The 13,810-nt window shown below is 36.5% G+C and overlaps 1 protein-coding gene across 1 annotated transcript in view; it reads right to left on the bottom strand.

The window, feature by feature from the left end:
- The window catches only part of LOC106668641 (phosphoinositide 3-kinase adapter protein 1), a 139,953-nt gene extending 126,407 nt beyond the window's left edge, over positions 1-13,546 (bottom strand). The window contains exon 1 of the mRNA XM_014397574.2: positions 13,453-13,546. The gene's annotated coding sequence lies outside the window, so the exon portion shown is untranslated. The remainder of the gene's footprint in view (positions 1-13,452) is intronic.
- Positions 13,547-13,810: the final 264 nt, after the last annotated feature.

The following is a 13,810-nucleotide window of genomic DNA, read 5'->3' as shown; positions in this document are numbered from 1 at the left end:
AAACTCTAACGGCGCTGTACACAGTAAATTGATGATGAAGCAACCCTCACCAGCCTGACAAAAGCATTGCTGCAATTGGACAGGGCCAAACTCAGAGAAGTTGTATGATTTCTAACCGGTCACTGGCATCTGAGAAAACATCTACACAACATGCATATGTACAACGATGATCTCATTTGCAGATTATGTAATGAGGAGTAGGAAACATTTACGCATATCATCTTCGAATGCGAAGCAACAGTTTAATGGAGATTTAACTTAAAGTACGGAAAAACTTAGAGAATCAAATTGCAGCAGCGCAGTCAGTTAATAAAAAATCGAAACAGGAGACCCGGATACTCATTGGCATTCCTCTATGCTATTTGAGCTCCAGGATGCATCGCTCAACTAGAAGGGACACATCGAGCGACCTTTCCCTACATGCCGGACCATCCATGGGCTTTGGCCCAAAAGTAAGTGTTTGTATGGGTAAACTTCGCATGGCCTATTACCTTAGCTGGTGCGGATGGCCCTCTCATAACAAGACCCTCTGTGGACCACCGAGCGACAGTGCTCTTGATAAACGAAAGCGTTTATGCCGATCCGGCCAACCGACACTGCGCTTTTCTTTTAACCTTGTTTTAATGCATTTTTTAGCGTCAGAGAGCCGGATCGATCAAGTCCCTAAGTTGGGACGTCCCAGCTTTAGCCGCCTCTCCAGTTCAAGGTATTTCTCCAATAAGAGCACAACGAGAGGGTCGACGAAGAACCTGTCACTGTCAGCAGTAACCGCGCTGAAGGAGTCGGTGCAGACCAAGTAAGCAGAGCTACCATCGTCTCGAATCACCTCAAGCGCTTGCCAAATCGCATACAATTCCGCCGTGTGAACGCTGCAGTGGTCGGAGCGACAAAGATTTGGACAAATCACGGACAGAATATAAAAAAGCTTATTTTATTATACAGACTCACTCCCCCACATTCCATATGCCAATAAAAGGACTCGCATACCTCACCGCATAATTCAGTCGACAAATTGATTCACAGCCAGGTTATTAAAATATAATAAAATAACAATTTCACACAACATCAAGAGACATCACACGAATAGCACCTTACTTTATGCCCTGAAGATGACCCGAATAAAGATCGAAACGTCATAAAAAAAGGAAAAGGTGTTTTTCTAAACTACTTCATTCTTGACCCCCCTCACTAATCCAACAATTATTCATAATAAAACTGATTCGTACACCACGATTTTGTTAAATTGAAAATAAGTCGTCTACCTTGTCGCACTGACACACCGTTATGTTTAATTTAATTAATTTAATTTTAACGGAAAATAGTTACATTTTTATACATAATGAATTTCTTAAAGAAAATGTTTGTATTGGATAGTTTCCATCTACAGAAAATCTTCTTACTTAATAGAATTTCAACGATCCTGCTGGTTAACGTACCAAGAGTAGTACTTAGTCTTTTCAGTCTAATTTTTATTGTTTCTTGCTTGGCAGTTTCATTCTAAGTAAAAGAAAATGGTGTTGAAGTTTTAATCCTGATTAATTAAATTAGGTGCTTGTTTTTCCTAATTCGTCGTTGATTGATCACTGTTGACAGAATGTAACCCGGCCGACGTGCTTAATCGATTTCAACAGTTGTTTATCGTGTTCGCCTTGAATCTTGAATACATTTAACGCCTTATTCCCGTGTTACGAGAGGAAGGTAGGTCCATCATCGCCTCCTGCTTTATCAGAAAACGACATGTTTTATTCATGTGTACACGAGTTACACGAGTCTCGGGGAGCCGCCGACGCTCAAATCAACTACGAGTCAACATAATTCAAAATTCCCACTTAAGCTTATTTTCCCACAGCGTCTGTGGTCGGATAGCGCTAGTAAATTTCGAGGCCGTCTGTCCAAATTTTAAATTGGTACTTTCGGCTCGTCAGCCGGCATTTGCTTTGTTTTAATACATACTTTTTTTAGCATTTTTTGAATACATTAAATACTATAATTTGTGTCGATTTAATATTAAAAAATTAAATATATTTTATTGCATCCATTAGATTTCCTGGTCTGATTGACCAAATAACCACTTTCAATTAATTAATCTTTATGTAAGGTATTGGCTGAAATGAAAAAGTTAGTTTCACGAGCGGGATTTTTTTTCATTTCAAATTTTTCATTCACGATTCAGATTCATTTCAGTCACTATTTCACGATAGCTCAAGAGGTAGAGGAGCGGCGTATCTAGCAGAAGGTCGTGAGTTCGAATCCCGCTCGTGACACTAACCTTTCATTTCATCCAATACCTTACATAAAGATTAATTAATTGAAAGAAGTTATTTGGTCAATCGGATCACTTTAATATAATGGATTGTTACTAATGTTACAGAACTATTAGAAACGAAGGCTATATCACCTTCGGCCGAAAACGCCGCTGTTCGAATCCCGCTCATGACATTGACTTTTTTATCTCAACCAATACATAAAGATTAATTAATTGAAAGATATTTTATTTCGTTGACATAAAAATATAGAGTGATGTTGTTTTGCAAGTTGTACATTTTTACATTTATCACACAGTTTACTGATTTAATTCTATTGTGTTTTATTGTAATTTTAATCAATTATTCGCAGCATTCATTGGTGGTAGTTAAAAGTCGAATTGCTATACTAGCTGATAAAAGTAAAAAATTAATAGAGTTTATTTTCATATGTATCTACTTAAATGGATAATCCAATTAAACCTGTTTTTCCTCTCGCGTCAGTCAACAATTTTGTCAATTTCTGCGGGGATGAATTTCAGTTTGTTTTTCCAGTATTGGAATCTTTTATAGAAATTTGCCCTGAAAATGTCAGAAAAACAAGTAGACTATTGAAAATCACCAGTTTCCAGAATTATTGTGCAGTTTGGTTCTTTAAAAGGCTAACTGTGTCCAGTAAAATGACCAAATATCCGTATCCAATAGGTTTCAAATTTTCTAAATACAAACTTACCAACTTGAATATCAATTAATCCTATTTGTTCTATTTTTCTTTCCTTTTAAAAATAATAATATTGATAACTACATTTTGTCAATTGTTTTTAATTTTTATTAATTTTTAATTTAATTTATTTTTAACTCCCATATTTAATTGTTTATATACCTATAATTTAATTGATCGTATTTATTTATCGTTTTCGTTTAGATTGTCTAAATGGTAATACGTCCCTAACGAATTCCATTTAATGAAAATAACTTTCAAAGAGGAAGACATTATGCAAATCTTAATTAAGAACTTAACTTCCCCTCCCGGTTAATTGTCATAATTATGTTTTGAAATGAGATTTTTCTAAGCAGGGGGTTGTTTTTAATTTCGGCCTATATCATTTTTATATTCAAAAGGCAGAGGAACGTTTCAGTGTTGAGATAATTGCATTTTATACATTAAAAATAACGCGCGTTGTTTTTATTATTCTTTAGGATGGATTTTTTGTTTGTGCTTGTACATTTGTGTCTGTGTAACTTCAGTTACATTGTACGCAAATTTTCTATGTTAAAAATAGCGTGTTGTCTACTTAGATTCAAGTTGTATAGATAAAATATTCGAAGTCAATAAGATATAATAAAATATATAATAAATCCAATTTAATGGTAATATATATGATTTTTTTAGATTTAATGAGTTCGATATCCGTAGATCTAGCGTTTCCAAAAATACCATCTTATATCGTTGTAATATTTTAAACAAAATATACCACTAAATCGGCACGCATCCTGGCGGTTGGAAATATCAAAATGGAAAATATCACAAAAAACATTAGATTTGCCGGTAAGTCAATGATTTTAAAGAATGTCAATGTCAAGAGAGAATAAGAGGGAGTAAGAGAGAAAAATTAAAAGAGATAGAGAGGGGGAGAAACAGAGAGAATGAGAGAGTGGTAGAAAGTGTGAAAAAGAGAGGGAGAAATAGAAAGAGAAAAGGATAAAGATTAGATAAATAGATAGATAGATAGAGAGAGAGAGAAAGTGAGAGTGAGAGTGAGAGAGAGAGAGAGAGAGTGAGAGTGAGAGTGAGAGAGAGAGAGAGAGCATAGGAGTCTTTCTTGATATGGCACAACCGTTTGACTTCCTGTGCCAGAAGTCTCCTGCACAAATTAAACTGTAAGTATACCAAATACCCTTCATCCTCCGCTCTTTTTAACAGAGAGGCTCTTTCGTATCCGACAAGGATCAGAAGACTCCAAATACTGCTCTGTGACCGCTGAGTACCGCAGGGCAATGTGATCGGACCAATCCGCTAGATCCTTTATACTGCAGATGTTCCAATTTACACACAAACACTTACGACACTTGTACTATCCTCTAACTCCGATCCTGCGGTTGTTTCGGAAGATCTGCAGGGACTTATCACATGTATAGTAGACTGGTGTAGGCAATGGAAATTGAAAATAAATGAAAGCAAGTGCGTCCATGTCCATGTACACTCCTAAACAAATCTCCTCTCACAAAACACTATAACAACGTTCCTGTCCCCAAATCCGATGGCGTTCGTTATCTTGGGTTCTATCTAGACCCACGCTTAACGATTGATAGGACAAGACCTAAGCAGGCACTACGATTTACACTATAAACTGATAGGATGACATTCCAAGCTATCGACGAAAACTTACAATTTACAAAACGCTACTGCAGCCGATTTGGGCATATGGTATAGGACAAGTCTAAGCCTTCCAATATTCAGCGTCTCCAATCCCTTCGATCTAAAGTCCTCAAATGAACTATAAATGCTTCGTATTATGTTTCAAATGTTACCCTCCACAATCTTAAATCTTAAAATCCAATTTATCCAAAACAAAATTCTTCAAAAATTTCCATCCGGACAGTCTCGCCCGAGCATTGTCCAACAGCACCCATCCCTACAATCCCATAAGGTCAGGAGGAAATAGCCCCGTGTCCTCCTTTCTGAAAAGTAGGCAGTGAAGTTTATTTGGTTAATTAAGGTTTTGGTTGAGATAAAAAATTCAGTGTCACAAGCCTGATTCGAACCCACAACCTTCGGCTAAATACGCCGCTGCTCTTGAGCTATCGTGGCTTCGATCCACTCGGACACTAACTTCCCATCTCAACCACACCTTTTGAATTTTCCCTCCTTTTTGCCATTTTTATATTTTTATCTCAGCCAAAACCTTAATTAATTGAAAAGAATTTATTTGGTCAAGCGGACCACGAAACCTAATAAAATTTATTTAATAAAGTGAAGTGGGAGAATAATATCCATTATTTTCTCCCCACAAAGTAAATATTTTTGTATCTAATACACATACCTAATAAATATCGATAGTTATGTTCATAAAACTGGAAGGAGGAAATATCGATACTATAAATTATATCGATAAATATTCTCACATCAATATCGATGTTTAAAAAAAGTTATATGGGATATATTATTATACAGGATTATTATGTTTATTATTCTATATGTATATCACTTCAGGAATAAATTAATCTTACAATTCATGTTGAGAGATGTGGTTGTAGAACTCCTTCCGTCTGATGATGAGCTATGTTTGAAATCCGGAACGTTGAAAACAACTGTGAGTAGAACTATCTTTTTAAAAGGATTGAATAACACTCTCACTCCACTATTTATCATTTCTATAAATTTACTATATATTGTCATTTTATTTCGACCACAATAATGGCAATTTTAAATAATTGGCTTATCCACTGAATTTTCTCTTTTTTTTAATTAGTAACAATGTAAAATTAATGTAATGTCAAGTAAAACGATTACGATAAAACAAACTTCACAGAACGGACATTTCCATGGTATCGGAACGGTTTGAGCAGTTAAAGTTCGATCCCGTGCTTTTTCTGACTTAGTGATTTTTTTCTCCTTTCCGACAGACGCTTCTCGCTGCTGACGCACACGTTGTGTTTACATTTATCAATTCCTCCACGGGCAGCGGCCACGAATCGCCAGCTAAACTCTTTTTGTCTGCCTTTCTAATTGAAAAATGAGGGCAATCAAGGGAGCAATTTGAAACTGCCACAACGATAATCTCGGCCGAGCCGTACACCGAAGCGACGGCAGCCTCACTTAAAGCCAAAAATTAAAAACACTCGAGGAAAAAAATCGAATTTTAAAAAGCGGAAATTAAGCACGAAGAAAGTAATGACGGAATTCAAAATATTGTAATTGCAAAAAAAATCTTCGTAGATTCTAAACAATTCATGCCGAGTGATCATTAAACTCCAAATAGCATTCCAGTAAACATTTCCCCAATTCCCCAGTTAATTTTCACATTACAGGGTCTCACTTGTCACTGTGTAAACACCAGAAATAATTAAAACACCCTTCGGCACTGCTTGAGTTAATTTAATGAGAATGTATTAAATTTTAAACCTATCCACATCTAAATCGGATGATATTGGATCTTAATTTAATCAGAAAGCCCATTTAAACACAAAACCTGGTTGTTGTTTTTATATATCTAATCTTTTATATTTTTTTATATTTAAATATATCGATTGCAACTTTTATGTAATAATTTCGAGGATTTCATGACAAACGCCTTTTGTTCATACATTTGTTTTTAGTTGATAAAAACACAAACAAAGCCGTTATTCTTTGTTTGTATTTAAGCCCCATGGATAACTCGCTCTTTCAATTTAATATTTGCCACGCGCTGAGTTTTTTGGGGTTTTGAAAATTGATAAATAATTATTTTATAAAATGTTATTCACTTGAAAAAATAGTTCGTTTTCACAAAAATAAAATAAACTGTTTGATGAAAAATTGACTGGCCATTCAAAGTTGAAAACGAAATGCATTACCTGCTAAATCATTTAATTCGTTCAAGCGAGAATTTGCGGACCAGAATTGAACAAACTTAACACACATTTAATAATAGTTTTATTTCTTTATTTAGGCAGAAGCTAAATCAAAAATAACATTTTGAGCCTAAACTATGCATGTATATATTTGTTGTGCTAAGTGCATCCTCCATAAGTGCTAACGGAATTAATGAAAATCGCCCTCCTTCCTGCTAATCCCCGGTTTCCTACAAATCGTGACGGATCCGGTTTTGTGGAAGATCCCGGCCTTGATTAACAGCGCGATTCGTCAAATTGACGACAAGGCTTCGGAACAGTTTGATGCTTTTTTTTATTCCTCTGTAAATATCAAGCGGCGTCGAGGAAATGAAGGGCCTGCAGTGACGAATCGAGCCTACCCCGACTCTACACTATTTCAACACGATCGATTCTGTTTCTCGATCCTGGTGTGCATATTAAACATCAAACGATAAAAACGAGTTATTTCATGTTACACATCACGATCACCTTTTCCTTCTGAACGTGACTCCCGATTTTTCCATAGCAGCATTATTTTCGTTGTAGAATGTACCATTTCAGCTTTCTAGGCTATTATTTATTAGGGATGATCATTTAGGAAACACTGAAGCATTAGTGGCTTAAGTGTTTCTTTATAAAAGCATATCTGGTCAAAGGGGTTGCTAGGGACACGCCATATGATCATTGATGCAAGAAGTACTGTATAAAATCTGCAGGTCCTTATTTGTTATTTGATTCCTTACATAGAAGATGGCATTTACCATTGTAGGAGGACTTTGGGTTAGAAGGTTTGAGTTCTTCCGTCCCGTGGTTCTAATATAGGCCATATAGGTGCAAGTAGTAGTCTGTACAAAATTTTAAAATATTGTCGACGATGTGTTTCCAAAAATTGAAGAAAGAGTTCATGTACTACTGTACGTAAGTCTTTGGATTTAAGGACTTGACGAGAGAGGGGTTGGAGGTTTTTTGTTTTTTTTTTTTGTTTTTTTTCATTGACCTTTCGTCTTCAGCCATGTTTGTTATTGCTTTTTTATAATTTGTTCGTTATAAATTATTATATTTAATTAAGGTTTTTAGTTGAGATGAAAAAAGCTAATGGCACGAGATGGATTCGAACCCACGACCTTCGGCTAGATACGCCGCTGCTCTACCACCTGAGCTATCGTGACCTCGATCCACTCGGACATCAACTCCCCATCTCAACCCCACCCTATGATTTTTCCCTCCTTTTGCCATTTTTCAAATGTCGTGTAATCGGTTTGGATTCTCGACGACAATTGAAATGGCGACGGAGAGCTTTAGTGAAGTGTACTTCATGTTAATTCATTAAATTCACTAATTTCGTGGTCCGCTTGACCAATTAATACTTTACAATAAATTAAGGTTTTTAGTTGAGATGAAAAAAGCTAATGGCACGAGAGGGATTCGAACCCACGACCTTCGGCTAGATACGCCGCTGCTCTACCACCTGAGCTATCGTGACGTCGATCCACTCGGACATCAACTTCCTATCTGAACCCCACCTTATGAGTTTTCCCTCCTTTTTGCCATTTTTCAAATGTCGTGTATATATTCTATATGTATTAAGAATTTATAATTATAAGGTTTTGCTATTTCGCACTGGTCTATCGCACCGGACATAGTCTTCCTTTTTTCATCATATTTTCTGCAATGCCATACTATATGTTCCGCATTATCTATTAGGTTGCATACGGTACACAGATCACTGTCTGTCTTTCCTATCATGTGTAAGTATGCAATACAGATGCTGTGGTTTGACCGTAGTCTGCCTATTGTAACAATGACTTGCCTTTCAAACGTTTCTTTGGTGAACCAAGGAACCCATCCGACTTTCGGAAAGATGGATTTATACCATGGTCCAGTGTTTGATGATCTATTCTGCCACTGTGCAATCGGTCTGCTTTTGATAACATTGATGGCATCGTAATGGGATGGTTAGGGATGGCTTTTTCTATCTCTGATTTTTTTGTAGTTGACTCGGCCAATTCGTCGGCTTTCTCATTTCCTTTCAATGAACAGTGGCCTCTTACCCATAAGAATACAATTTGCTTTCCTTTATACCGGAGATCATTTATTTATTTATAATTTTTACGGTCAATTCTGTACGATATGATTTTGTAAGATTTGGGGTCGTGACGCTGGATAAGGCACTCCTACAATCCGAACAAATTAATACCTGACTGTCTTCAATATATTCCGCGTATTCAAGAGCCAACAGAATTGCATACATTTCGCAAGTAAACGAGGAGGACTCATTTGATAACCGGTACGATGCGTATTTATTATTGAAAGAGTCCTAGTATGCCCCACCCGATTTTCCATCCATTTCAGAACCGTCTGTGAATATGATAGTCGCGTTCGACAACTTTTGGTGGATGAGTTCGCGGAATCTTAGGTTTACTTCATTGGGTGGGGATTTGGAAAAATCTGGTAGAATAATTAGACGGGATCTTTGCATTGTTGAGAAGAATTCGAGATTGAATAGGGGTAGATTGTTATTCGCTTGAATTGATTGGAATAACCTGGGGCATTCCCACCCTAAGGTGCTAATAATTGGCTGTTTTTTGTTTTTTTTAATCCAAGAAGGAAATTTTAGAACTTCTATCATCAAATTGTGAATTTTTTGGTAGAGTTGGACCTCAAGGAATAGGTTTTGAGGACATATTTTTCTGCTAGCCATTGTCTTCTGATTGAAAGCGGGGGTTCATTAGTTTCCCTGTGGAGGACATCGACTGGGGTAGAGTTTAGCTCCCCTAAGCAAATTTTAATGGCTTTATTTTGTATCGAGTCTAGTGGTTTGAATATACCAGGAGCTGCTATACCATAAAAAATGGAATCATAATCGAGCCAATAGTTGCTTTGTAAAATAATAGTGCTGAGGAAGACGAATAGGGTTGGAGGGTTTTGCCGCCCCATAATGTACTAGTTCATAAGTTAATATAGATGAAGGTAAAACTGTTAAATTCTATACGTTGTTAACAATTAGTTGATTCCTTACATAGAAGAAGGCATTTAACCATTGTAGGAGGACTTCAAAAGAGAAATGTTTGAGTCCCTTTGCTGTCTCATGAAGTTTGGTTCTTTCGTTATATAGGTACAAGCAGTACTGTTAAAGTCCATAATGTTATTTCATACATAGAAAAGGTCTTGCATCTACTGTTGTACAGAGGACTTTGGATTGGAAGGACTGGATGGGACGGAGATTTGAGTACTTTGCAGTCCCGTGCAGTTCTAGTTCAAAAGTCCACTTATATTCAAGTAGTGATATGTAAAGTCTTAGGTGTTGGCCATGGGTGATTCCTTGCATAGCAAAGGGAGTACGTAAGACTTTGGGTGGGAAGGACTGGTTGGGGCATAAAGGTGCAAGTAGTGTGGATTATGTATAGAACAAGGCATTTATCATTGTAGGAGAACTTTCTTTGGATTGGAAGGACTGCAAGCAAGAAAGGTTAGAGTTTTTGGTTCTCCCGTGAAGTTCTGGTTCATAAGTCCTATAGGTGCAAGTAGTGCTGCGCTACAGTTTATTGTACACCAGACGATTCTTAGAATAGAAGAACATTGTAGAAGGATTTTGGATTGGAAGAACTGCAAGCGAGAAAATAAGTCCTTTGTTGTACCATGAAGTTCTGATTCAGACGTCCTTATACGAGTAAGCATTTCTTTAGTTTATGCTGTTTAGTTGACATATGATCATTTCGCATCTAAGTGGGCAGTTTTAGTCCATTCTTTAAGTTCCAGCTTAATCATCTGTCTAGGTACAATCCTAAGTAGTGTACGTGGTTTGTTGTGGGAGTAGAAATAAGGTTGAGTTAAATGGGAGGAATATTTTTTCTCTAGAATGAAGTATATTGTGCTTAAAAGCTTAATTTTCCCAGTGTGAAGCAGTGTTTCTAGGCTTTGAGTTGGATACAGGAACGGCGTTATAAATAAGAATAGATGTGACATCGGGGCATAAGGTTGTGATATTGAGATGAAGGTCGGCAGAGTAGAAGGAGGAGTAGTTCCTAGAGGAACCATCGTGAATGCTGAATAAAAGGAAGATGTAAAGGATATGTATACTACATGACAGTGACAGCCATCTAAATAACATTTATGATGAGGTAATGCCATACGCATTCTTGAATCCAAGCAATTATCTTGTAAATTAGGAGTAAATTGTCTCAAACCTTTAACTGTTGTGCAGTTTACCGCCAATACATTGTAATATTGAGACTCAATTTGTTTCCATATAATCAATCGCCTCAAATGTTTACATTCCTGAGAGGAAATTCGACGCACCCGGATGGCGGGGGGGTGAACGTTTCTTCCCGCGACCCCTCGCGCTTTGAAACGTAATCAGCTTAGCGAATTAATTCAATTAATTAAATTGAATTTGAGGAGGCGATTTGATCAGGTTGAAGCCGATTAGCGAACGGGGGCGGAGGCGGTGCCAGAAAGTGTTGCAATTGCAGAATCACCGGGTCTAAATTTAGACCTCCTCCTTCTCACAGCCCGGCATTGTAGGTCGGGCCAAGATTTTTCAACTTTCTAGCTATTTATGCCGTTTATACAAAAAAAATATACACAAGTTTGAGCCAGCGTAAATAAATCATAGACCTGGAGTTCTATTCTATAAAAACTAACCATAAATGTAAAATTTCTATAATCAGTCATGCAAAAATTTATTATAAACAATACCTCCACTACTAAAATTATTAGGATTTTATATAAATTTTTGACAAAATTGGTTTCGCCGAGTGGCTTTATTGCAATAAACATCAAGTTTAGGTTCAATAAATTGCTTCTAGTTTTTTTTTATAAAATTTTAATTTTGTATAAAACTAAGAGTGGCAACAATTTTCTACATTCTAAAATATTGAGTCTATATATCTATTATGTGTGTGTGTGTGTGTGTGTGTGTGTGTGTGTGTGTGTGTGTGTGTGTGTGTGTGTGTGTGTGTGTGTGTGTAGAATTAAAATCATTTAATTATTCCACTGGTGGGAGTTTTTAAAGACAGAGAACGTCAGGTAGGGAAAAATGTTTTACTTTGAATAATTTTAAATTATAGAGAAAGTTCAGTACTGACTTTCTGCGTGAAAGGAGCGAAATCTAAAGAAAGTCTGTAACTTTTCAAAATCTCAATTGCCGGCCAGCTGTACTGGTCGTCCGTCACACGTCTATGGCCTATACTTCCCGCCTTTTTTTACGCCCTCTTGTCCGAAATAGGACTTAAATCCTGCCAAATTTCCCCTAGAAGTTGAAGAACCTTTAAGCTTGAAACTTCCTTCGGCGTTTTGATTTGATAAACAAACACTTCCTAAAATTTCGACTTGGTACAAATGTTTCCCCTTGGCCGGAAATTGTCGATCCATTTTATGTTGTCACATCGCAAGTCTCCCAAGTCGGCGCTTTGGCAACAGGAACGCGACTTCCACATGTGTAAAAGGTTATAAGGAATTGAGCTTTCCGGGTGCGGGTTTTTTTCCCGCAATTTTTTTGTTTGTTTTAATATCTTGAATCACGTCTTAAGATTGATTAGGCGAAATTTCCGGCCCATAGAGATTATCTCTATAGGCATGAAGAAACATATTTTTTTTAGACCATGGCGCCCTCATTGACTCACGTTATATTTTTTACTACCGACTCAACTTCCGAGAACTGTCCTCTTGTTGACTAAATTGACGCTGTTCTCTTCATTGACAATTTTATTTGCACGATTGGTTTTATTTAGATTAACCCTCTAATCTTTATAAGGAACGATATTTTTAAAAACCGTACATATTCTATTTATTTATTTGATGACAAATTTGGAGTTTTAATAAAACTTTTCGAAAAATGACTCATCATCTACCCTCCAAAATTTGCACACTAATGCAGAAAAGCATGATAAAAACCGTTAATCCTGAGCTCAATACATAGATAAATAAATATAATTAATAATTAAATTAAAATAAAATCTAGCTTTTTCGATTTTCAATCAATTTTCTCTGTATAAGCTGTCTATTTTGAACAATTTAAGATTGTTGTTCCAGGATATAATTATTGCACTTGCATTTAATTTATTCTCTGATGTTTATAACTACAGATCACGCAGTCTGTGTTGTTTTTGTCCTCCTGGACTTATTGCATAACAGACGAAGGTCCTACAACGTATGAAGGTTGATATAAAAGTACAATATCTTTTATCGTATAAACAATCTTTTATCTATTAAAAAAAGACTGTAAAAATAATTTAACATTGATCATTGTTGCGCGTCAGTATTGCGTAAAAACTACGTCAACAAAACGTTTTATATATGAATACAGGTGTTAATTTCAAAAGTTTGTATTTGAATATTTTTTGTTGATCCATCCATAGCTAGACCAACTAACTATAAGGTAATTTTAAAGTTATGGTAGGTCATAAGTTGTTTTGGCATATGTGAATTTTTTTCGTAGAAGACAAAATTTTCAAAGTTGTAATGTGTCTGTTGAATATAATTGTTGTTTTAAGCTGAGAATTGTTGTGACAAAACAAATCTATAAATTAAATTTGCCTAATTTTTGGTGAGGAGTGGGGCATACCATATACGTCATAACAAGGCCGAATAGAATAAACAAAATTCAAATATAAAAAAGACCGATGTTACGTACCGTTGCTGGTATCCTTTGGTGGGGTTGTACGACGCGTGTGTGCGTAGAAAGGGAACTGAACGTATGCCAGCTCCGTCGGAAGATAGAGAGCAGGGACTAGAAATTGTTCATGGTGGGGAGAGGTAGTCCCAGATGGCCCCTCATCAGTGAACATCCCAGGAACCGCCAAAAACCTTATTTTTTGTATGGACGGAGGGACCGTTTCCGAAATCGCTTCCTTCTTTCCTCCCCTCATTCACTAATGATGACATCCAAGCATCGCGCTTTGCCACAACCAGCACGGGCAACGGTTCTTGCCTGCCAAACTGACACATCGATAAACAACATTTGACACTTGCTCAATAAGGAATCTGGTTAG

This window comes from Cimex lectularius, unplaced genomic scaffold (genome assembly GCF_000648675.2).
Source record: "Cimex lectularius strain Harlan isolate CLEC.00 unplaced genomic scaffold, Clec_2.1 scaffold111, whole genome shotgun sequence".
NCBI lineage: Eukaryota > Metazoa > Arthropoda > Insecta > Hemiptera > Cimicidae > Cimex > Cimex lectularius.
This window is presented reverse-complemented; position numbering and strand designations above follow the sequence as displayed.